The following is a 26,527-nucleotide window of genomic DNA, read 5'->3' as shown; positions in this document are numbered from 1 at the left end:
GAGGTTGAGAAAAGGTACAAACTTTCATCTATAAGCTGAATGTGCTCTGAGGATATAATGGATAACATGGTGACTATAGTTAATAATAACATATGACATAATTTAAATTTTGCTGAGAGAGTAGGACTTAAATGTTCTCACCCCCTCACAAAAAAAAAGGAAAGATAAAAAGTGAGGTGATGGATGTGTTAATTAATTCAAAGGTGGAAATCCTTTCACAGTGTATACATGTCATATCATCACATTGTACACTTTAAATAGATTACAATCTTATTTGCCAATTATAGCTCAACCATGCCAGGGGAAAAAAGGACCATTATTTTTAAGTCAGAATTTTTATATGCATTTCTTGGTTAAGGTAAGACAAATAACCCATCTCAGCCAGCCATGAAGATGTAGAAGCCAGAAACTTAGGACTTGATACCACTCTTTTCCTTACGCTTTCCATCCTCCAACCCCAAGTCTTTGCAACTTCTCTCTCATTCACTTCTTCCCAGACTCACATCTGCTTATTTCAAACCACCATGCTCTTCTGCCTGGACTATTGCCATGCTCTGCTCCCTGAAACTGGCCTTACAGCTCCTACTCTTGTTCCATTCTACTCACCCTGCAGCTCAAGTGACCACATCTGACCGTGTCACACCTTTAGTGTGATTATGTGATAAAAGTCTGTCTGAGCCCCTGGATCCAGCAGTGTCTGAAGCCAGCTGCCCTTAGATGTTTAAGTTCCTTTTCTGTCCTTTGCAAAGAATTCACACCCAGCTAATGCTTACCTCATTCCCCTACCATTCTGGACACCCCCGAGTTATCTGTGTACCCCAAGTGGCTTATCCAATGCCCAGCACCTATTAAACACTCAGTACATGTTTGCCAAAGTGAGTTGATCTGGATGACATTTAATGTCCTGCTCTAGATTGGAATGGGGTTTTGAATGGGAAAGGCCTCATGATGTTGTCCTCGAAAAACCCACAAACATCACTGAACCAAGATATAAAAGTCAGACCTAACATCTGACAAGCAAGTTGTATCACGAGTCCTCTTCTCCACCCAGCAGCTTTTAAGAAGAGTTTAGGGAGCTTTTCTCACTCCCTTAAATGTGGTTTTGCTTACATACTTCCCAACCCCCAGGAAAGGCTCTCATCTCCTGGGCCTCTTTCGTTTTCAAGTCCAGCCTGGAAAAAAAAAAAAAACGTGTGTGTGGAAAATCCTGTAATTACCGGATCTGATTTTCATTTGAACTTCTCCTCTCTGACATGACTGCAAAGTTCTTTGGTACACGGCAGCCAACAAGGCCCCAGTGTGTGTCTGTCATAAAGAATCTGCTGGGGTGTGTGTGTGTGTGTGTGTGTGTGTACATGTGTGTGTACGCGCAGGCATGCACATATGTGCAGGGCGGGGGGGTGTTTGTGTATGTGTGTATGTACTAATATGTTTGAATGAGTGTGTGAAGGAAAGTAGTATGTTTGTGTGTATGTTTGAGTGGGTGTATGAGTAAGTGTGTGTGTGAGTGAGTGCATTTTGGATATGTGTATGTACATGCTGTGTGTGAGTGAGTGTATGTGAATAAGTAAGGGGCTATGAATGGATGTGGGGTGTCCCTGTGGTGTGTGTGCATGTGAGTGAAAGTGAGTGTGTGCACGTGTGTGTGTGAGTTAGCAAGAGCTTTCTGAGCCAGCATGGAATCTGAAAAAATGTACTAAATGCCAAGCAAGAAGAGAGGGACAAGGAGCAGGAAACACAGTGCCACAAGGATGAGCATAAAGACACAGGGACCAGAGATGGAGGGAGAGCTCGGCTCTCCAGGCAAGAGGCCCTTGTGTGGGGAAGCAGAGAGGAGAGTGACTGAGGGTGGGAGGGCTCAGAGCCAACCTCAGAGACTGAAACCACAGAGTTGTGCCTATTAGTGTCCTCAACAAATCTGTCAAGAGGACAATTAGATGTGAGAAACTCACAGCCAGATGTTTATTTTGCATGGAAGATCCTAGAAACTTTGTAGGGAAAAGTGTGCCTAAAATGGCAGTAGGCAGGGTCTTGGAAGGCAGACTCTTGTCTTATTCAGAATTTAATGATGACGACCAGGAACTTCAGAGCTGGGCTTCACAGATTTGAATTTAGGCTCTGCTGCATCCTCTTGGGTAAGTTAACTAACCTCTCCCTGCCTCAGTATCTTAACCTGTAAAATGGGGAATATCTTAGAATTTGTCACATAAGGCTGTTAATGATAATGGTTAAATGGGTTAATATACATAAAGTGCCTAGAATAATGTCTGGCTATTTAAGTGTTTGTTATTGTCATCATCTCCATCACCCTCATCAGCACCTCCCCAGCATTAAGCAAAGTGCTGGCTATAAATGTAATAGGCATCTTATCTAAGTCTGCCAAATGAATGAATGAACAAATGAATGAAGTAGTTTTGCACTGGTAAGCCAGACTTTCCTTCCTGAGGCCCTGACACATATGTATCCTCTGCCCAGTGCACTAGCACTCTTATTCTGACTCCTTGCCGCCCTCCCTTGGCCTCACTACAATATACCTATCCTCCTGGACTCCAGTGAAACTCCCTTTGTTCCGAGGACCCTGCCTTGGTCTCCCCCACCCTCCCAGACATATATGTTCACATGGATCCTTGTACCTTTTGTTCCTCTGAAGTACATATTCAATGTCTGTCTTCACCACTTGGTTGGACATCCATGAAGTCAGGAACTTTGTCTTTTCTGTTCACTGCAGTAAACTCAGTACCTTGTTTATAGCAGATGCTTCATGCATTTTGGATCAATGCATGGATGGATGGATGGATGGATGAAAGATAGAGCAATGCTACTCAAGTTTTAATATGCATATGAACCAACTAAGAATTGTATGAAACGTGTTAAAATGCTGAGATTCTGCATTTCTAACTTGCTCCAGGTGATAATGATGCTTCTGGTCCACAGACCACACTTAAGTAACAGACACCTAGAGTATCTACTTGTTTGAGGATTTAGAGAATATAATTATTTTTTGTGTCATGTTAAATGGTTATATAAGGAGTAGAATGAAAAGTTCACATGAATTTTTAAAAATAAATCCCAAGGTTTGAAGACCCATAGAACTGCATCCCAAGGACCATCAGAGAGATTCATGTCCACATTTCTCTGATATGCATGGGGTTCCTTGAGAAGAAAAGTTTGAGAACTTCTGTCCTACCCAGTATCTCAATCCTGGAACAAGCCTCAATGAGACAACACAGGGTCCGTCTTCAAAATAGGTAAACCAGTCCATACAGTGTTTCCTGCTTACTGGGAAGAACTTTTCCCCCACAAAACATCTCCTTCAAGCTCAGATTCCTCCAGGGCTAAAAAGTCCACCTAAAAGGACATTGGTTTTTACTGCTCGGCCTCTGCCCACCCTGATTTCCCTTCAGTGAATTATTCTTGTATATTTCCAGATACTGCCCTGCTACCTGTGGTCTCTCAGCCCCTCCCTTCAGTCCTGTGAGCATCTCCATGAACTCTCTCTTTGCCCGAGTAAGCCAGAGTTGGTTCGGTTGCATCCAAACAATATGGTCTAACCAATTTCTTTATCACTGTTTTGGACAATGCATTAGTTCCCAATAAACAAAACCAAACCAAAAAGAAAATAAATAAGCATAATTTACAAGCAACCTAATTACTTATAAAAATATAAGATCAGTTAAGTGAATCATGGGATATTCATAAAATAGAGTATCGTGTGCCCATTAAAATGAGGGTAGAAATCTCACAAACATAATATTGAGCAACAGACACTATACCCAGAAGTATACACACTTATGTGATTCTGTTTGTACACAGTAGAAAACCAGCAAAACTAATCTATGGTGTCAAAATCTGGATACACCATCCTTGTTGGGGTGATGGAGACTAGGAAATGGGCTGGAAAGCCCTACTTCCTGATCTGGGTATTATTTCCAAGGATATTTTTACTTTGTAAAAATTCACTGAACTCTACTTTTATAATATGTACGTTTCTTCTGCATACATATTATAGTCAATGAAAAAGATTTTAATGATGAAAAAGAGTAGTTTTAAAATTTTGTTTCATAGGCTCCAGAGAGCCACATGGAATTCCTCAAAGACCACCACGTTAGGGAGAGGGGCCCCAAAGCAGAAGAGCAGAGGCTAGGTGAGTGAGATTGCAGGCTTCTGAACACAGTGAATCCAGAGCACTTCCATCCATATCTTTTTATATATTAGGAAAGAAGGGAGGGGAATGTGCTAGGAAAGGGTTCCCCACGGACACTCAACCATATCTGTAATGTTGTGTTGAAGTAAGTATGTGAGAGAGAGAACAGATACCAAGCTCTACTGGGATTTTCTGCTTTAACTATCAAAGTACCCCCCACCCCCCATTCTCCTGGAAGCTGACACCTCTATGACTGGGACCAGACTTTATCCCTAATCAGAATTTAGCACTGGGTTAGTAGTCAAGGCTACAAGTGTTCACTGAGTGACTCAGAGAACTAACACAGTAAAATCAGGTTCTTTGAAACACTGAGCACCTAGATCAAGACTTGCCTGAAGTCATCCCTACAGTGAAACTTTCAATTACATTAAATTCCCTTTTGTGTGAAATCCAGTCTCAGCTGGTCTACTAACATTCGTACTTGAAAGGTTACAAATGGCTGCAGCCCCTTAATCGCTTTGTGCCTCAGTTTCCTTGTTTGCCATACTGTAGGAACACATGAGGAAGGCATGAATTGTTAAAAGCATAGACTGTGGAGTCAAGAGACTTAGATCCAAATTGGTGCTCCCTTACTAGCTAGCTGAAAGGTCGCGAGTGAATCACTTTACTGCCCTGAGCCTCAGTTTCCTCATCTGTAAAATGGGGACAGCATGTACTTGAGAAACTGTGGGAAGTATTCAGTGAGATAATGATAGCAACACCCTCACACAGCATCCAGCACGTAGCATCCAACACCATTCCGTGTTGACCAGATGTGAAGTTCATTTCCCCAGCCCACCTCACAAAGATTTCATGCATGTCAGATGAGTGAAGGCTCTAGGCAAGCATTTCCCTGATACTCTAGATCACTATTATTATAGCAAGGTAAACCAATGTACAGAAACAGGGCAAGAGCAAAGGCCAAAGGGAAGCAATGTTATTCTGGAAAACAAACCAGGGGAAAGGAGGCAAACACAACTGCTGTTGTTTAGGGCAAGAGAAAGGCTGGTGCAAAATGGAAGAGAAGATGAGTATTTTCAAGCTTTAAATGAACTGTTTTTCCCCAACTCCATTCAGAGAGGAAAGTGCAGTCAGATATAATCAACGGCTGACAAAGAGCAAAATGTGTGTTCCGGTAAATACACTCATCTCTCCAAACTCACTTGAAACATCTTCTGCTTTTCTAAAGAAGCTCTTAGGAACTCAGAGCCACTAAGAATCACCTGGCAAGCGGCTGTTCCAGGCCAAGAGAGGGCGCCCCAGCCCTGGACAGTAGGCACCTAAGGCACCAGGTTGGGTGTCATGGAGGGTGACCTTGGAGGGGCTCGGAACCCACTGCCACTTAATGTGCTAATGGAGGTGGCACCATGTAAGTCATGAGCCACAGATTGGGCTCCTCTACCCAGGAAGGTGCAGCAAGGTGTCAGGGGGTGAACTGAGGCTTCTCTCCAGAAAGAGAGGAGGGACAAACACCTGTTGCTATTTTTTTTTTTTTTTACCGTTTTACGCATAATTGCCCAGCTGTAGTCATGGAGATCTGGAGCATGTGAAGGTCTCTGTCGGCACCCCCCCTCAAAATAACATAAGCCCCATTTATAATTTTCAGCTTTCTAGTAGCCACATTAAAGTGGGGGGGGGGGAAACAGGTGATACTAATTTTGATGGTATTTTTATATAATCCAAAACACCCCCAAATACTAACATTTCAACACATAATCAATATAAAAACTATTAATGAGATACTTTACATCCTTTTTACTTTAAGTCTTCAAAATCCAGTGTGTGCTTTATTTACACCTACATTACATGTCATTTTGGGGTGAATCACCACAGAGGATGAGTGGCTGCCATATTGGAAATGCATAGCTCTAGACGATGCCAGTTCAGGGATTGCCCCCGGGCACTTGCATCGCATTACCCTGCGAGTAATAAAAAGTCTAAGCTTCAGAGGAGAGGTACCATTCAGGAAGCTAGGATGGAGTACCACTTTTCATCTTTGGGGCACTCTGGCTTTGAGTACTGGAGGAGGAAGTCTCTCTGCGTCTTTTACGGTCCCTCTTTCTCATTCTGTTTCTGTCTTCCTGCTCTCTCTCTTTCTGCCTCTGACTTCATTTCTCTAAATCTGTCTCTCTTAAAATTTTTTTCTTATTTCAAAAGCAACAAAAGTGAGCCAGGATATTGTGCTGTACATGGAAACTAACACATTGTAACTGACCGTACTTCAATTAAAAAAAAAAAAAAAGCCAAGGTCAGGGATAGAAAATAACAAAAATGGAATGAATTTTTTAAAATGTTTTAATAAAAAATGAAATTATAATTTTTAAAACTAAAATGAATTTAAATTTTTTAAAAATAATTAAAAAAAAAAACTGAATGAGGCAGGGGAAATCCTACCTAGATGGGCTGGTAGGGGAAAACTTCTCTGAAGACAAGTTATTAAGGGAGATGCCAGCAAGATGATAAGGGATCAGCCATGAGAGGATGGCTGGGAAATGACTCTTCCAGGCTGAGGGAACAGAGTGTGCAAACTCCTGAGACAGCAAAGGACTGGATGAGTTCCAGCCACTGAAGAAGGGGGAAAACATCCTGGAGGAGAATGGTGTGGGATGAAAATGAAAAGGTAAACTTATGGGCAGATGAAATGATGGGTAGATAAGTATAACATTGATCTAAAGATGATTTATCCTTAGGATCAAAACTCGCAGGAAATACGTAAAGGATAATAGATGTAGAATATTTTATAAACTAATGTTTGATGCTATACTTTGAAACACATTTGACATATAACTCATGGATTGAATGTGAAAAAAAAAATCTCTTTTCATTTTTTTGATACCAAGAACAAAAACATGAGCAATAGTGACAGTTGGCAAGAAAACTTTTGAGTGAAAAATCATAAGCCATTGACTAGGTCCTTCTTTCCAACTTTTCACGACACTATCTCCCCTAAATCCATGTAGCACATCCTTTAAATGAACTTTTCACAGTCAGTATGTCCTTGAAAACTTCTGTGCAGTGGAGTATTAGGACCTCAAATACTATTTACCCATTACCTTGTAGACCAACTGAGTATGTCATATCTGACTGCCCTTTAATGAGCAGTGATTCCTATCAAATATTCTCAGCCTGCCTCTTGGTACGCCCCATCCTTTTATCCTTCTCCTTCTTTGTGCTCCTCAAACTTAAATGTGCATCCAAAACATCGGGGGAATGTATTTTTGAAAAACACAGATTCCCAGCCCATCTCCCAGTAACTTCAGTTGCAGTCTGCCTGGTGTGGAGCCTAGGAATCTTCATTTTATCAAGCACTCCCTTTCCAGGTGATTAAGATGCAAGTAGGGAGCCAATGCTATTTATTTTGAAATGCTGGTCTAAGGCAGCACAATAGCCCTTTCTGCAATCACAGAAAAGTTCTGGATCTGCACTGCTGAACACAGCAGCCACTACCCACATAGTTACCACCACTTGCAATGAGGCTAGTGGAACTAAGAAAGTGAATTTTTTATTTTAATTAATTCTAATTTAAATAGCCACACAGTACTAATGGTAAAATATGCCCTTCTTCCATTAATAAAATTCAAGGAATTGAACTCCTAGTTAAGGAAACTCTTGGCTCCTTACACACTATTGTGTATGTGATTACTCATCCCCCACAATTAAATCAGTTTGGAGTTTTATTTATAAAATATATATATATATGTATATATACATATATATACATATACACACACACACACACATAATTAGAGATAGGTAGATAGACAGGTGGATAGATGATTGATAGATTTTTTTTCTTAATCTGAGCTTACCTGTAATTACTATTTAGTTCCAGGCTCGTCAAAGAGTCTCTTGCTCAATGTTTGCCATGCCCAGAGTACTACACCTCTTAGTTTAAGACAAAAGTCAGCTAAGGCAGGGCACAGACGCTCCCCCAAAAAAACTCTCTTAAAAGAAAAACTTAGCTTTTCTCATCTTGTGCGCTCAATACTTTATGTGCAGGACTCCCTCATAGACCCCCAGCTTCCCAGACTGCACTGAAGTCATTGGAAATGAGCTTAAGGAGGGAGGGAAGCCAAGGGCTCAAATGTCAGAAGAGAGTAACTTAGTGTATGACCTTGAGCAAGACCTTCTCAACTTCCAAGTGAACTTCTCACTTGGAAAAGGGAAGCATCTTAGGTAAATGAGCTCAAGGATCCTTTGAATTTTAAAATTCTTATTTAAAATAACACAACTGATCTATATGTACTCTGGTGGCCATAGTATATTTATATACTTGTTTAAAGAATAAAGTAAGTTTCCCATTTGGGGGCTATATACATATACACATACATAGATTATCCACATACATAAGCAGATGTACACACAATAGATATTAATATATAAAGATACAAAGACAAAGTCTAGAAGTGTACACACCAACGTGTAATCAAGGTTGACATCCTCTGGGTACTATGTAATCAACATCTATTGGTCCTGACAACCTGGGACTCCATCTTCAGGGAACCACAACCTGATTTCCGCTCTCCCTCTTTCAGTCCATGATTTTGGATGGAGTTGACTGTACTTCCCCTCGCCAGCTCCAGTGATGGACATGTGACCCAGGCCTGGCCAATAAAGGGACAGTATTCCCCAATCTGGTCAGGTTGGGCACATGACCCAAGCCAGCCAATCAAAGTCAATCCAGGTCCCTGCCTAAAATTATGAGCAAAGAGCTCTCTTTATTCTGGGGAGAAGTGAATCTGGAGGTAACTTGGGGCCACCTTTAGGCCAAGAGGGAGAGGCTATCTAAGCAGAACCCTACCCAGAAGAAACGGAGCTGAAAGATTAACAATGGCTGATGGTCTGCTTCGAAGGTCTGGATCTAGCTACATGTGAAGACATCTCTACCCTAAACTTTGTAGCCTAGTAAGTAAATAGATCCCTCTTTCATGCTGCAGTCAGGTGAGGTCGGCAGTGACCTGCAGCCTTCATTAATGCATAGGTGGCACTGGCCGGCAGGGTAAGTGGACAACCTCCACTTTTAATTCCAGGAGCTTCTATTTTTGTTTGATTTTTTTTCACAAACTTTACAAAATGGATTTACTTTACAAAAATAATCTGATGTCTTTGCCCTTGATAATAAATGTAACTCACCTGTGTCAAGTTCTCATTGTGGCTCAAACAGTAAATTAAGCGTTTTCCATGCATTATCTCAACTACTATTCACTCTCACCCTACAAGGCAGGTACTGTTGTAATGACGATCTTGTACATGGGGAGACTGAGGCTGGGAAAGGCTAAGCAGCTGTTCAAGGTCACACAGCTAATAAACAGGGGAGACTGAACTGGGACCCATGTGTGTTGGTCTCTAAAGACCCAGTTTTATCCCTCCTTTATTCATGTTTGGAGGTAAGAACACTTGACACAAAAGAGTTCTTTAAAAAGATCTGTCTTTTGCATTAGATCCCATAAGGACCCTTGTTCATTACTAAAGATCCAGCAGCTGGCACAGAGGGGCTCACCAAACTTTTGTTGAGTGAGCAAATGAATGAATGAATGAATGAGATAGGATATCTGAAACTTGAGGAAGGTATACAAGACTCTCGTTTCAGGCCAACATCTAAAGCATTCCTTCCAACTTCATTGGGGATGTATCTTAACAGCTCAGACATGCTTTCCAGTTGAAAACATTCATTTAATTAGCAGGCATTTTCCAAAACGGATGTGCCTTTCTCAATCACTGTGTCTGCGGCGGACATTTGTTGAAAAGGTGCCCTTCCCCCAGACATCAAAGCTTACGCTCGGAGACCTTTCTCCCCCAATTACTTCCATTGGAGAAGGACAGCCCAGCAGACAGGAAATCGGTCACAACAGGCAAGATGTTTTGTAAAAAAGATACTTGTGAGGTAAGGTCTTATTGAGGGAGGGGGGAAAACAAACTATACCTTTTTAATCTGTATCTTTCAAAATGTTTCCTTGGTCAACAAGGGCTGCTCGCTGTGAATGACCAAAAATTATTTCTCACTGAGATCTAGCTTCCACTCCCAAAAGTAGTATCGAGAACAACCTATAAGATATGGTCTCAGTAGGTTTGTTTTATTTCTTCCTGATTTTTGCGGCTACCTAGATGTGCATTTTGGCTCTTTTGTCTGCCTTGGTTTGACCATTAACAATTTAGCTTGAATAGAAACCCTGAGCCTTCTCTTGAGTCCCTGTATCCCAGAGCCTGGGGCAGCAGTGTCTATGGAGTACAGATGGCATCAATATTTTAGAAAGATGATGGTCCTTAAGAAAACATGATTCTCGAGATCCCCTGAGGTATAGCTGGAGTGGGATGAATCAATCCGTTGCCCTAAACTCTTGCATAGCTCCCCTACTGCCATCTGAATAAGAAATGGATGCCTCAGCATGACTCACTGCCCTCAGTTCTTTCTGCTCTCTGACCTTCCCAGACCCCAGCCAGGTAACTTTCTTGCAGTTTCCAGCATCCTGTCTCCCCATTTCACCACCACCCCTTCTGCAAGTACTCTTACCACTTCCTAAAACATCCTCCCTGTCCCACCTGCTCTACCTTGTTCATTCTACTCAGCATCAGGTCTCAGCTTTGATGTCACCTCCTCCAGGAAGCCCTCCCTGCTTCTTCCCTCCACCCACCACTGGAAGAATTGAATCAAGTGTTCCCTCCAGCACTATCACAGCTTACCCTCTCCAGCACTGATGGCCACATTATAAATGCCCATTTATTTCTGTTACTCTCTGGACCTGAATCCCTTAAGTGCTGAGTCTCAGAATCTGGCATATATTAAGCCTTCAATGAACAGTTGAGTGAACTTGATAAATACACAAATGGGGGAGGGAGGGCAAGGGAAGGAGCATAGCATCAGGAAGAAAGTAGCTGAATTTCTCTCATTAAAATGGTTGAGCTGCGGCATGCTGTACATGATCCGGACGGCAGCAACCCTTACCCCCAATGCCAGGGCGCCCAGAAAACTAAATCCCCCCTACCGTGGTCCCTACAAAGAAATCAGCTTGGACCTAGGAGGTAATTCTAGCCAAACAGGTCTGCTTCTGCTTCTCCAAGCAAGCTCACTTTGCCCCACAGCCTGAACCAGAGAATTCGGCTTCCCAGACAAGCCACTTGGAATGAGCCTTCAAGGTCACGGAGAAGGTTGGGATGAGAAGAAAAGGCAGAGCCAGGAAGACAGAGATTCTTAGACAGAAATGGTCTCTCTGCTTGGCTTTGGGTTCTGGTTATATTCCTGTTTAGCAATTGCCAAAAATCCAGGGCTCAATAATAAAGTTACAGTGGAAAATGGGTGGCAAAGACTCTTAAAAACTGGAAGAGTCTTTTCCTTCCAAATTTCGGAGTCTCGGGGAAAACTCCATTTTACCCTTCACTTCCTCTGTCCCACAGAGCACGTCGTCAAGTAAGTGGGCTTTGGTATTTTTCTGCTCTAGGAGAGTGGTGCTGCAAAGCCCACTGGGAAAAAGAATTATTTGCTTCTCTCAGCCTCCACCTACATGGTATCTCTTTGGGACACTAAGTTTATACTTCTATTTCTCAGTACCTCAAATCTCCCTCTTCCCTGGGCCATCACTCTAAGGAAATTGCAAGAGAACTCCAGGCTCAATAGGTCTTCCTTTTGAACAAGCTCTTTTTTTTTTTTTTAATTGTAGTTGATTTACAATGTTGTGTTAGCTTCTGGTGCACAGCACAGTGATTCAGTCATACACATATACATACATACTTTCTCATAGTTTTTCATTATAGGTTTTTATGAGCTATTGAATATAGTTCCCTGTGCTATACAGTAGGACATTGCTGTTTATCCATTCTGTGTATAGTATTTTGTATCTGCAAATCCCAAACGCCTAATTTATCTCTACCCCACCATTCTCCCCAGTAACCCTAAGTTTGTTTCCTAGGTCTGTGAGTCTGTTTCTATGTTGTAAGTAAGTTCATTTGTGTCATTTTTTTAGATTTTACGTATAAGTGATTTATGGTATTTGTCTCTGTCTGAATTCCTTCACTTAGTATGATCATCTTTAGGTCCATTCATGTTGCTGAAAATGGCACTGTTTCATTTTTATGGCTGAGTACCATTCAGTTGTGTGTGTATATATGTGTGTGTGTGTGTGTGTACACACACACACATATATATACCACATCTTCTTTACCCAATCATCTGTCAATGAACATTTAGCTTGCTTCTGGAAAAACCTTTTCTTACCTCAAAAGGTGTGCTTAAGGGCCATGCTTAAATATTCTAGTTTGAGGCACACTCTCCCAGGGGTTTGAACTCTATCATTGCACCATTTAGGCTGTGTGATCTTGGGCAAGTGACCTAACTTCTCTGAGACTCATCTGTAAAGTGGGGTGATATAGAGCTCTCTCAGGAATGTTTGTGGAGATGAAATGAGAGGACATAGGAGAGGCACCAAGCGTGGCCCCTGACTTCCACAAAGCACCATCATCGGTGATTATTACTGCTGCACTGGAGTGAACTCCCTTCTTGAATGAGGACTTCCATGAGGCCACTGTTTTTTCCAACTCAGATTCAGTAATCCTAACAAAGCACAAGGAATAAACAAAAATAGATTTCTCTGTCTTCTATAAATGTTGAGCCTCAGAAAATGCACACGAGACAAAGAGCTGGTTTGCATTGACTCCAGGATGTATCATGAAGAAGTTTTGTTATTTCTGTTGTTAATACATTCCTGATAGCCACTTGTTTCCTGGTTATTTGCCTCTTTGGCGCTGACTGGCTGAGTTCCAGTTTCTTGAGGTTTTTACTGCATTTGGAAGCTATGTTATGAAAACCTTGAAGCCTCCACGAAAATGAAAACTTCCTTTTCTTCCCCTCTCTCCCCAGAGGGTGGTGGCCAAACACCCCTCAGATGCAGAGGACTGAACAATTTCAAATGCTCTGTAGCAACAATTCCGAAACTATCAGTTGTCCCTGAAATTATAGCATTTGGGCATCTCAACTCTAATTCTCTGCCTTGCCTCTCACACTGAGAAGTGGTCCAGAAAAATCCTTCATTGGTTCTGAGCATTTCCCCTTTCGATTCAGATTATTTGACTCCATGTTCATGATATAGCTCACTTTCTCCTCCATCCAACCTCCTTCCCCCATCACCCAACCATTATTTTCATCTGTAAGTCACCTTCCCCATTTCCAACAATGGCACACACACATACACAAATGCACATACACACGCACCCACACACCGCACACGGTCACTCCCTTCTCTCCCTCCACGGTGGGCATCCTCATCATTACTTATGCTCAATGAAAATCTTGGTGAAAAGGTTTGAGAAAAAACAAAGATGGCTTTCATCACCACAGGTTATGTGAAGGTGGTATAATTACACCACTAACCAAAGAAATCATTTTTTTTCCCTGAATACCTGAAAGGATTTGGATAATCCTACAAAGTCACAGTCTTGCTTTCTGCTCAGTGGTGCCAGACCAAAATCCACCCACACGGAGACAAATGGTTCTTTTTTAGCTCTAGCAAGTGTCTCAAAGGCAAGACAGCCCCACAACCTGCAAATACAGCTCCTTGGCTTGATCTCTTTCCTCTTGCTCTTGGTCTCTCAATGCTATTGCTCACTACCCAGAATCAGCCCCCAAGTGCCTGTCCACACCCTTGTCCAAAAGACAGAAACAGCGCCAAAATCGGATCCAGGAGTGGTAACCAGGGGTGGAGTGCCATCTGCTGGCCATTTTGATAAGACAGCTTTCCGTTGCTCAGCCCAGGCTAGAAAATGTTCCTTCATTTCAAAGCTGTGGAAAGAATCTGACGATCGCTTCAGGCATGGGAATAAATGATTTTTACTGTACTAATATCCTGTTATTGAGAATAGGCATGTAGAAATTTTTAAAAAATAGTAAAAGAGAAGGAGGGTTTAAGTACTCAAAGGCAAAATCAGAAATCCAGGAGAGATCAACTCTGCTTATAATTGCTTTTTTTGTTTGTTTTTGTTGTTGTTAGAGTGTTATATTGGTGAAGAATAATAAACTCTTAGGAAATTCAGTTGTACACACTCATAATCAGGACCCCCTAAATCAGCGTATCGCCATTTGCAAAGGGATTTACGATCCCCCGTAAGTTTACGAGACCTTAATACAACAAAGGCAAGAAAATACAGGAAAAGAAGAAAAGTAACACTGAAATGAATGAGCCTATTTCCAAAGGAGCAAGACTACAGCTAATGAATGTATATTTTTGTGAGGAGGCCGATATGCTTCATGTGTAAATAAGCATTTCTATTTAAGATCCAACAGGCTCACGTCTTTTTTCCAGGCTATTACAGTCTTTGTAGTCTCCTAAAATCCAGAGAAAACACTGAGGGTTCTCCCTTTTAAATAATGTACTTCTTTCGAGAGAAAATCTCATGCCTAAAGGTGCTCCTTTGAGAGCTTACTTTTTTTGCTTCTATTCTTTCTGGTTTCAAATTAGACAGTGAACTGGCAAAACTGACAGGAGGGAAAGGGGCGTCTTTCTTTACAAGGACTCGAAACACATTTTTAGTTGTCATATTCGCCAGGAAGTGTGTCAATAACATACAAACATCAGACATTCTCTTCCCAGTTGCACCATGTGCAAGTTTTTCTAAATGATCATCTACATAAGTGTAGACAAATATATGGAAAACAGTACAGGTCACACACACACGTTTCCATCTGCCACGCCTGGGAATGCCCACCCTGGAGACTTCTTCTCTGGCTGGATGTGTGTAAGCTTTCTGCACCGAACAAGTCATTGGGATTCGAATCAGTTCTTTTGTTTGTGCTCTGCTCAGACTTCCAGAGGCACCTACAAGCCACAGTCCTTACTGCAAGGGGAGGATTTGGTTAATAGTTCCTAGTATTTTCAGCCCCTTCGTTGATTTCCTTCCTTTCTAGTATTTTTAGTTCCTGAGATAAAACTTCATTTATAATAAAGTCAAAATCCCTGGAAAACATTTCGTCAATGAAACATCCAGCTTTGTTGTTTGTTACTTTATTGAATGAAGGGTTTTTTTTTTCCCCCTTGAAACCTGGAAACTCGGCTCTGATTATTTAAAGGCAGACACAAAGGCAGAATTGGGTGGAGGGTTTTTTTTTTTTTTAAAGATGCAAAAATCTTATTTAAAATGCTTGCTCTTTGCCGTAAAACTACCTTTCCAAAGGCACAGGTTTCCTAGGACCAAATTAGTCACTTGAGGAACTAGGGTATGTCAGCACCAGATTCATTTCCAGCATATTCTAAGTAAATGTATGTCTCAGCGTGGATTTTTTTGTTTTTGTTTTACTTTTTATCATTGTGTATTATTCATGGTCCCCAGTCTAAAATACGAAAATTTAAGACATAATCAAATAATATTTTAATTGAAACTCGTCAACTAAGAAGTTCTATTTCTTTTCTTTTTTCCTTTTCAAGTTTTACTCCTTTTCAGGGTCCTTTCATTATTTCCCCAGAAATTTGGGGGAGGTTTTTGCAATCATTGTACATTTGGAATAGCAGCTGCTAACTTCAACCCAATTTTCTGCCCTGTTTGAAAAAGATTTTTTGTTTGGGTTTAGGGGGGTGAGGATTGAGAGTGTACGTGTGGAGAAAGATACAGAAAACGAGAGAAAAGCACATGAATAGTTTTGCTTTGAAGTTGCTACATAATTACTGTTAAGATCTCCCAACATGTACTGAGAGAACAGCGCTTCTGACTTAAATCTGGTGAAGGAACAGCAAGCAGCGTCTAGGAAGACTTTCTTTAAGGATGGAGGAAATGAAGGACCAGGAGAAATGCAACCAAGGTAGAGAGAAAGATGTGGTTTCTGTTGTTGTTTTCTTGTAGGAAAGAGAAGGAAAGGAGAGAGGAAACGGGGAGGAAGGAGATGGAAAGGAAAATGAAAAAAGAAAACATTTATAGAGAAGGGGCGAGGAAGAGAGAAGAGGGGAGGAAGGAAGGAAAGAGAGAGGAAAGTAAGGAAGGAAGAAGGGGAAGACAGAGAAAGAAATATTTACCTAGCTGTTTTCTCTTTGAATGTTTCCCTATTCAAAGCCCTGTGTCTTTGGTGCAGAAATTAAACATTAAATATGGAACACAGAGAAAAGGAGGGGAAAAATAGTTGGCTTCCCCTTTTCATTTCCTTTGTTGGAATACTGGCTTGGAACATCTCAAGAGAAAACGGTCGCAAAGTTGGGGGATTTTTCGCTTTTCAGCAATGATCAAACTAGCAGCCTCTTTGAGCAAAAGTTGTTAATGTCATAGTGCCCCCTGGAGTACAGCGGGGAAGGGACCCTAACGTCCCCCTTCAACTTCTCTTCACTTGTTTTTCTTACCCTGGGTAGGGGAAGAAGGGAGAAGAGGATTGGAAAATTCTGAAACAATCTGAGAACCTTTTGAAGAGCTGCCACTGGCCAGGGCAGAGGTGGATTTTGAGAAATAACTTCCGATTTCTTTCAGGTAGTTCGGGGAAAGGGGAAGGAGGGAATAAAACCCTTCCTTCTCTTCATTTTTTTTTCCTTCCCCCTTACCCCCTTAATCCTATTTTAGTTGAGGTCTGACCTTGGAAGTTTCCAAAAGACTTTAATCTCCTGTACTCCAAATTGCTAAAAGGAGCTCAAAGCAAGAGTGTGTGCATGTGGGTAAAAGGCGGTTTTAAATTGTTTATTTATGAATGGGGTAGACTTTCTTGATAGTAAGAATGTTAACTAGTTCATTAGGTAGGTACTCTCTGTAAATTTAAGTCTTCCTTTTTTTCTTTTCATTCCTTTTTTTTTTTTTTTTTTCATTCCAGACAAATACATGTAATCACCAAAACTCAGCTGTGAAAGAAAATGATTTCAAGTTTTGCCTTCTGCCCTGGGCAGATCTAACCCTCGCAAACACTAATATTCTCAGATAGCTAGGAAATGCCATTTGGTATTTTCTGTAACTACCCTGCTCTTCTCCACCCGCCAACTCTTCTTCCAAAGAAAACAAATTACCTTCATGTTGGGGGCCAAGAAGGGAAGTGGAAAAAACAAGAGAAAGAATCATTTCCATACATATTCCCAGATATAAAAGAATCCAGGCTTTATACAGATCTCGAATTTGGGGAGGTACGAACTCATTGAAATCATTAAGCATTTCATTTTTCAGATGAAAGGCTCTCATTTTGCATTACCGGGCAGAGTTCTGATGTGATTTGAAGTGTCACGTTGGAGGGGTCTTGGTGATTAAGCCTTTTCCATTTCTTTCATTAAAGGGCTGATTTTCCTGATGTGGATTATAACTTCGTTCCGATCTGAAATTTCACCCACCCTCACCCACCCCCCCAAAAGTCCTATATATACGACTGATTCTGAAAGAATAACAAATCCGGTTGTATACTTTTTTTTTAACTGCTTTTGATTTTATTCAACTATGAAATGCAGAAACCACTTTGCTATCCTTCTCAAAGGTCCACTTTAAATCAAGAGATACGTCAAGGTATAATTACTCACATTTAAAACATTCTGTAATTATAGGAAGAAAGAGTAGAAAATGCCTCTTTTAAAAAAAAGGATTGTTGGAAGCAATTGACTCTCAAGAGATGTCTGTCTTTTATAAAGTTTATAATTTCCCAGTAAATTTTTTAAGTTAATAAACATCCTAAACATGAAGAACCTTAAAAGTACCCTGCCATCTGCCACCACACATACACACATAGAAAAAAAGACTAAATTCTTTTAAAATACGCATTTTTTTAAGACTTCAGAGACGGAAATATCTCTCAGGAAATGTCAAACATGAACGTCTACAAAATATCTACATGAAATAATAAATTAAACTCAGCTTTTTTTTTAATCTGACAAAACACAATAAATGGGTTTGAAACATTATTTTTGTACATGTTTTTTAGCTCTCTAAACAAACAAACACAAAAACCTCCAATAATAGATAATGCCTTATTGGGAAAGATAACATGTGTTTTCTTATAACTTGGTGGGAAAAAGTTTTTTTCGCTCTTTGCAAAGGAAATTAGATATATATTTGGGGAAAAAGAATATAATATTTCACTATGATAGGAGCCAACAAAAACCCAGGAAATTCGAAGTCCGACTGATGCTCAGCTAAAAATTCACACCATTGTGCCCCTTTACTGACAACAGATTTAAGAGCCCAGAATGTCTGGGGGAACCTCCAATTTCCTGACTTCCAGCCTCTCATGTCTAAATACCAAGTTGTTATTTAAACATCAGCCAGCCTTAGAAGGGTTGCTTTTTTTTTTTTTTTTTTTTTTTTTTTTTTTGCTTCTTGCATTTCCCCATGTATATTTTATATCTTTGCTGATCCTTTCTTGTTTCATATCACCTGAAATTTATACGGTATATTGCATTTTAACCCCAGTGACTGATACGCTTTCTGGGGAAACTGAATTTTTTTTCAGTGAGAAGGGTATTTAACAAGAGAGGAGAAGAATCGTAGAATCATGGGGTTTCCAAGCTAAGAGAAACTGAGGATCCAGAACAAATAAAAAAGGAAAAGACAAATCAAATGAAAAGGTGGAGAACTGGGGTTAAGGGGGCCCCAGATTGCGTCAATGGCGCTCTTTGGGGCTGTGCCTAGAAAATCGTTAATCGTCAGGGACTCACGCCTTTGTGTAAGTTTCAGTTACAAAATCAAATTATAGAACCCAACATGCTGTCAGGGGCCCTTGCTAAATATTTAAGCCCTCAAGTTCCACACCATTTGTGGATTCCAGATCATTAATTTACTACTGGATTGTTAATTACAACAGAGTAATGGAAAACCCCGGCACGTCGATTTCATGGACACCGCTTCTGTGCAAGTGCCTGTTGCTACTTTCCGAGGCTAAAAGCTTAACCTTTAACTGCATTTTAAGTGTTTGGGACTGGGGTGAAAGAGGGACCTGTGTGTAAGTGCTTTGAGCAGGTAAGTAGTTAGTTATTAAAATGGGCTTTGAAGCCCTCTCTTGGTGTATGTCTGCATATTTTAAAGGTCCCAGCAAAAAAACAACTTTTTTTTTAATGCACCTAATTTGGATTTCATTGAACTTTCTGCGTGCCCTGATGGTAGGATATTTGGGTGAATTAAATTCCCCCCAACCCTTCTGAATGAAAGAAAAGAAACTCTTTCTTGAAGAGATTTAGCAAGGGAAGAGAGAGTTTTTTTTTTAAAGCTTAGAGGACAGGGCTGGTAGAGGGAATAAGTGGGAAGGAGGCTTTAATTTCTAAAGCTCTAATTCCAAAGAAGAAGGATTATCTACATAAGGACTGAAACTAATTTACCTGAATTTCTTTGTCACTGCTTGGCTCTTGAATATTAAATGATTCTTTTCACTAGCCAATAAAACCAAATCCAAAGCCTGTTTGGGATGTAGAGGTGGTGCCAGCCCTCCCCACCACAACCTCCAAATAGAAAGCCAGTTTTCCATGCTGTTTGTTTTGGTTTCCCCAAGAGAAAGATTTTCAGAGAGGGAGCCGGGGTTTGGGTCACCCTACTTGGGTCGGACTCCCACGGGGGAACGTGGGGGATGTGTTGGCTCTTGTCGGTGGACCAAACGCCTCTCCCCGTATTACCCAGAAAGGAAAGAGAAAGTACCTGCCTCTCAATCAGGTCGACAAGCCGGTAGCTCTTTTGTCTTTGTTTCCCTCTCAAAGGCTGTTTTAGGATCTCTGCCAACGCAAAGGGCTGTGGAAGCGGTTGCTACTCTTCAGAAAACAGCCGAGACTTTCTGCACCTTAATACCCTTACCTTTGTAAAACAGCAGCAAAATCCACCGCCTTCCATCTGGAAGATGCCGGAGAAGATGTTTACAAAAGATTTGGGGATCCTTAAAAGCTAGTAGCTCTATAAAAATACTGAGTTTTTTTTTTTTAACTTTATGACAGCACCTTTCATTTTATTTCTGACATCCTGTTGGTTAGGATGACAAAGAGTATTAGAGAAAGCATTTAAAGTGCCTAATCATTATTACTAATAAGAAAAAGTGCCCAACACAGAGTAGGCATTCAATAGCTCTGATTTAATTTTAATAGAAATAATAGCCTTTCAAACTCTTTCTTCCCACCTTTAAACTAGAAAGATTCCCCCCTACCCCCTGCCCTTCTTTTATTACAGGAAATCAAGCAGAGGAAGAAATGAAGATAAGATAAAACTGCCCAATAATCACTGTCCCTGGATTTTCTAACCTCAAGTGACGTTTTGAGGCCTTGATTCCAAGTCTCTTTTCCACACAATGACAAGCACCCAATTGAAAAATGGATGAACTAAAGCTTTTTGCTGTTCCCCTGTCCTAATTGGATTGGTTACCCAATTTGACTGAGTGCTTAGAAATTAGTCAATAAGGCAACTAATTAATAATTTGACTGGGGGGGGGGGGATAAGTCAATTTCACAGCTGCACACAGATGTAAGTTAGGAGAAATCTCGAGGCTCCTTGTTACATAATTCTAGCAATACCTTGTTGCTTTGAAGATCTTGTAGGCTGAGTTAAACCTGGAATTTCAGGTTCAGTTCATTTGTATTAAGCCTTTTCATCTCAATGAAATAGTATAGTGGAGAGAAATGATATACAGAGAATGAAAACAAAGCTGTGAGCATTAATTCAATACAAGATATAGTAAAAATATATTCTATATGCTGTATGTTTATAAACTGTATTATATAATAATAATTTAGTCACTATAATCATGATGTTGAAGGCAATAACTATGTCCTAGGTACGTGTTAAGTAAGTACTTTGAATCCATTATCTTATTTAATCCTCTGGTCCCACAGTGGAAGAGGTACTATGAGCCCCATTTTTCTGGTAAGGAAACTGAGGCCCAGAGAGTCCAATCATCTGCCAACTGAGCGAGATCATATAATAGTGGAGAAAACAAAGATTTTTGAACCCAGACCCATGCATTCCAAACCCTGCTTTCCTAGTCCTCTCCTTGACAAGCACTGGGAAAATTAACCAGAGATCCTGTTGCCAATTTTCTTCCTGCCTAGGGGAAAACTGAATGGCTTCCAAGACTGGCCCTAATTTGCTATTTGGCCAGAGACAAGGCATGTCCCTCTGGACCTCAGTCTTCTCTGGACAAATTCAGAGAGGTCCTCTAACAGCAGCTCCATAAAATAACCTTATCATTCAAAACTCCTGGCTCTACTAAGGAACATGTTTTCGAAAAAATCAGACATTCTGTCTGTACCCAGAGATGGCAAAACTTGAAAAGACACGAGGGTTTTGTTTTGTTTTATTTAATTCTAGAATGGACCTTAAGAAATTGTTTAGAGAGGCTTCATTAAGTTGTTAAGAACAGAAGTAGCCTGGATGTGATTCGTGCTCTACCACTCATTAGGAAGGTTGGCCCCAGATGCCTCACCAGCAAAACTAGAATAATAGTATTAATAATACACATGTAAACACATATTCCCTAGGGTGGTTGTGAGGGTTAGATAAGAAAATGCTTTATACAGTGAAGGGCAGAGTGCCCGGAACATTGGGGATGCTGGGTAAGTGTTACCTAGAATAAGGATGATGATGCTGGTGGTGAATATGGTTGATAAGAACAACGGTAATGACGGTGGGTGCTGACGGTACCAACAGTGATGATGATGATGGTGGGTATGGTAAAAATGGTGATGAAGACAGTGATATTGTTGACGACTGTAGTGATGGTGTTGCTGATGATTCTAACAGTGAAAGGGATGACAGTGATGATGTTAATTCACTCAGTTAGCAGCTGAGGAAATTGAGGCCCCAAAGTTATATGCTAATAACCAGCCTAGCCAAAAGTAGAAATCTATCTCCCCAGGGCTGGCCCACTGCCTCGTCTGTTGCCCCATGCTAAAAATAAGTGGAGTAGGATTTGGCTGAAGGAAACTGAGAACTGCAGGTCAGGTCGTGGCTGAGAATCAGTGTGGTTTTGGCCTCTCCTCCGCCACCAGCTCGTTTTACAATGCCAGAGAAATCAGTTCGTCCTCACCTGACCTCATTCACTGCCTTTCATGGATGATGCCACCTCCTGATGTTTAACTGAGAGGTAAGGGAAGAAGGCGAGGTCTAGTCAGCTGCGTTTTAACCAGTAGCTCCCAGTGATTCTATTGCAGCTGGTCCAACACTGCATTCTGAGAAATTCTCCTGGAGGGAACTAATTTACTTTCTGGTTTCAACCCAAGGGACAAAACAACCTACTGAATTTGTCGGTTTAATTCTCCAGATGGAGCTAAGTGGTCCCTCAAGGGGCTTGTAATCAAGGCTGTGAGAAACCAGAATTGAAGAGAAAGAAGAAAATAAGAGGTAAAATCACATATTTCATGCCAAATACTAGCAGAACTGATATATTTTGGGTCAGTGCACATCCTCAAAGATCTCTGAGTTTTCTCAATGAGAGAGAAATTAGTTTTAAAATTCAAAGGAGCCCTACTATCAGGGGACAGTTGCCCTAAGAGCCCAAAGCTAACAAATAGAAAGAATAGATGACAATGTTCTCCTTAAGTTACCCATGCAGATATTACTAACAGATAGTGGCATCCTCCACCAAGCCCAAAGCAGCTTCCCAAGGCTTCTCACACAGCTCTAGGCAGCCATGAGCAATCGATCAGAGTGGATACAGGGATGAAAACGATTTCCTCTTAGCATGTGGGAGCGAGAACTGGAAATGATTCATAAGGTCTTGCGACTCCTGAAAAAGCCATAAAGTGACTAGGCCAGGGAAGAGGTTACAGACAGATTTAGGCCTCCCAGTCTAATCACAACAAACATTATGGATGATATTTCATTCATTCAGTCATCCACACATTTATTCATCCACCCATGCATTCACTCACTCATTTATTCATTCATTCTCTCATTCATTTTCTCATTCATTCATTCCTTCAAACATTTACTCCTTCATTCATTCATTCACTCATTCCCCTTGTCATTCATTTTTTAATTTAACCAATACTTATTCTGCATCCTATGTGCCAAACACTGTCCTGGATGCTGGAGCTATAAAAATGAACAAGGCAGACTCAACCCTATCTACATGGAGCTTACTGTCTCACAGAAAAAAATTAATTTAACAATCACACAATTCATTTTTTTTTAATTGTGGTCACTGCAACAAAGAGAAATCCTGGATGTTTTGAGAGCGCAGATTAGGGACTCAGCCTGGTCAGGAAAGGTGGGGTAAGAATGAAAGAAAATGTCCCAGGGGAAGAAACATTGGAGGTGAACACCTAAGGATGAGGAGTTAACTAGATAAAGAGGGGAAAGGGCTACCAGGTGGAAGGAATGGCTTCTCAAAGAGCCCGGAGAGGCAGAAGCACAGCACATTGCTGAAAACGAGAGGTCAGAGGGACCAGAGCCCAGAGAATTCGGGAAGGAGTGGTGCTAGATAATGCAGTGCTTCCTCCTAAACATGAGTCTTAGTGGGACCCTCACCAGCAAAACAAAAACCTTCAGTGACTGCCCCTTGCCCTCACAATGAATTCCAAACCCCTCACCATGCTCTGGCCTCGCCCACCTCGCCACCTTACCCCATGCCAGCCGTTCTCACTGAAGACACTCAACCCAGACTAAACATCCAGTGTCTAGAATGGGAAACACTACAATGTAAGCTCCATAGGAGCAAGAACAACGTGTGTTTTGTTTCCTGCTGCATCCCCAGTGCTCAGGGTCCTGGCGTAATGCCAGGCATATAGATGAACTTGAGAAGTACTGTAAATGTACAAATGAGTGATTCTTTGACCCCACCCTTGGCACAGTGCCCAGCACAATGCACTGAAGGTTTAAATGTTGGGCAAGAGGAGGGAGGGAAGAGAAGGGGAGGGAGAGAAGGAGGGAGGGAGGGAGGGAGAAAGGAAGGAAGGAAGGAAGGAAGGAAGGAAGGAAGGAAGGAAGGAAGGAACGAACACTTTACATGAGTACTGAGAAAAGGTCATGCCATAACCAAGATTTTCAAAGTTCTAATTCTCATACAAAAAAAACCCCAGAGATTCTAAATTATTTCAAGAATAAATTATTAAAAAAAAAATCCAGACTCACCAGTCTGGCAACACTGGGTCCAGTAGTGAGAAGGAGGCCTGACTGTAAGCAAGATGGGTGGAGCCCATTTGGATGCTTCCAGCCAAAAAGCATTTTTGTGGCCTCATAATTTCTGAAAGCTCTTGGCAAGGCTAACTGACTCCAGGCACAGTCTCCTGCAAAGCCCTCATCTTTGCAGTTCCTCAGTTCACCCTCATGTACCTAACACAGGCCAGGCTCTCTGCTGGGGCCTCTGTTTCCCCATCTGTAAAGTGAAGTCATTGGGTTCAATCATCTAATCCAATTCTAACACTGTGAGTGTCTCTCTTAGGTTTTCTTCTTGGAATCCCTTCCCATCCACCTACCTCAATTCCAAAAATACTAATGATAATTATGATAATAATAATTATTATTCTTATACGAGCTACCTCTTATTGAAGCATGTTTATTTCACCTTTGCAACTGTCATATAAGGTAGATCTATGATATTCATTTAACACAAGGACACTGAAGCTCAGAGAAGTGATGTACTTTGCCCAAAGTAACACAGCCAGAAAAGGGAAAAGCTGGAATTTGATCTCAGACATGTCTAAACCCAAAATCCACCCTCCCCTTCCGTTATTCACAAATCTAGCAGGTCCTGGCAGGGCTGGTGTTTACTGAGCACAGATGTAGATTCCCTAGTTAACATGGGAGGCAGGGAGAAAAAAGGAAAAGGAATGTTTACTGTCTGACCAGCCTCCCTCTTTCCTTTTCTCTTTTCTTTTTTTTTTCTTTCTAGTAAAGGTGTCTCTCACACATATACAGAGTTCTAGGGGATGTTCTCTGCCATCTATGTAGTTCTGATGGGACCACCAATCACGCAACCCTCTCAAGGGCAGCAGTCACATGGGACCTAGGTCACATGACCCACGCCTGCCCTATCATAGTGCTAGAGTACACCATCTCCTGGTCCCAGTGACTGATGACTGGTTCAAGTAGTGGACATGTGACCCAAGACAGCCAATCACAGCCCTCCCCTAGTCTGAAGTAGGGAACAAGAGGCTCTTTTCTCTAGAGCCGTTAAGTTGACATGATAAAGCTTAGAGTTTCCTGTGACCTTGCGTCCCCACCACCCCAGCCACCGTGCCATGAAAGGGAAGCCCCCTGTCAGAGGGAAGAATGTGGCCAACAGAGAAGTGAAAATGAGAATGAGGGAGAGAGGAATTGTCACCCCATGGATGGGCTCCTGCAACCAACTCCACACCTGTCCTTCCCAGTTACTGAGCCAGTAAGTGAACTGTGACACTTCTGTCACTTGCAAATCAACAGAATTCTAACTAAGAATTTTTTGACGGGCATTGCAGAGTTGTGGTTATACCCCCGTCACACTTAGAACTTTGAAACAGACTTGGAAAAGGGCAAGGGAGAAAAAGAGGCAAGGAAGAACTACTGAGAGAAAACAGACCCCAAATCACCGTGTCCTCCCCATCCAATCCTGGCTCAGTCTCTGACCCATATCAAAGCTCATGCATTGATGGCATCTGGGCTTGACTTTCCCCAGCAAATCAAAGCTACTCTTTCCCAAACAGCTACCACTTCGTTCTACATCAGCTCATTTAGTCCTCACGAAAACCTGCAAAATAGAAAAGTGATGCCCATTTTGCAGAGGAGAAAACTGAGCCATAGAGCAATTAAATTGCCACACAATTAATAAAGGACAGAGCCTGGAGTTTTGAACAAAGACCCTATAACTTTAAAGTCTATCCCCCTCTCTTTTTTTAAACTATAGCCAACTGTCTCCTCCATCAATGACACATTGGTTTGGATGCTGGCACTTTCAATGGAGTTGCCCGTCTTTTCTTTCTGCTCTGATATGTCAAGGGGATTGCCTGAGCCTCAAAGACCTGAAATTAACCAGGCGTATCCTGATACATGGGGATGTTTCTTTTCAGCAGCGTAAAGGCTTGCAGGTAGTTTGGATCCTAAGAGGAAATAGCCCCAGGGCAGTGGCCGCCAGCATCCAGCAGCCTCCCTCCACTTCCAGGAATCAGTGTCTCTGTGTGTGGAAGGCAGTTAGGACTGCCAACTTGTTAAGCGAAGATATGAAAATAAGGGTGGTTGATGGGGATGGAATAAAGCGGGACGGAGTCCTTTGAAAGCAGAGAAGATGAGAAAAATGAGAGATAATATTGTCACTCACACTGCTTTGAATCCCTAATCCAAAAGCATTTTTAAATCTGTATACAGAGTGACTTTTCATCCGGGGGGGGGGGGGTGGTGGGGAGAGGTTCTGATGACCCATAGCAAGTTGTTCCTAGGCTCTCTAATTCAAACTTACTATGTGCCCACCTCTGTTCTAGGCACTGAGGGCACAGCCATGAACAAGACAGCTTTCCCAAAACCATCTTTCTG

The sequence above is a fragment of the Camelus bactrianus genome, chromosome 32 (genome assembly GCF_048773025.1).
Source record: "Camelus bactrianus isolate YW-2024 breed Bactrian camel chromosome 32, ASM4877302v1, whole genome shotgun sequence".
NCBI classification, from domain to species: domain Eukaryota; kingdom Metazoa; phylum Chordata; class Mammalia; order Artiodactyla; family Camelidae; genus Camelus; species Camelus bactrianus.
Note: the sequence above shows the minus strand (reverse complement) of the source record.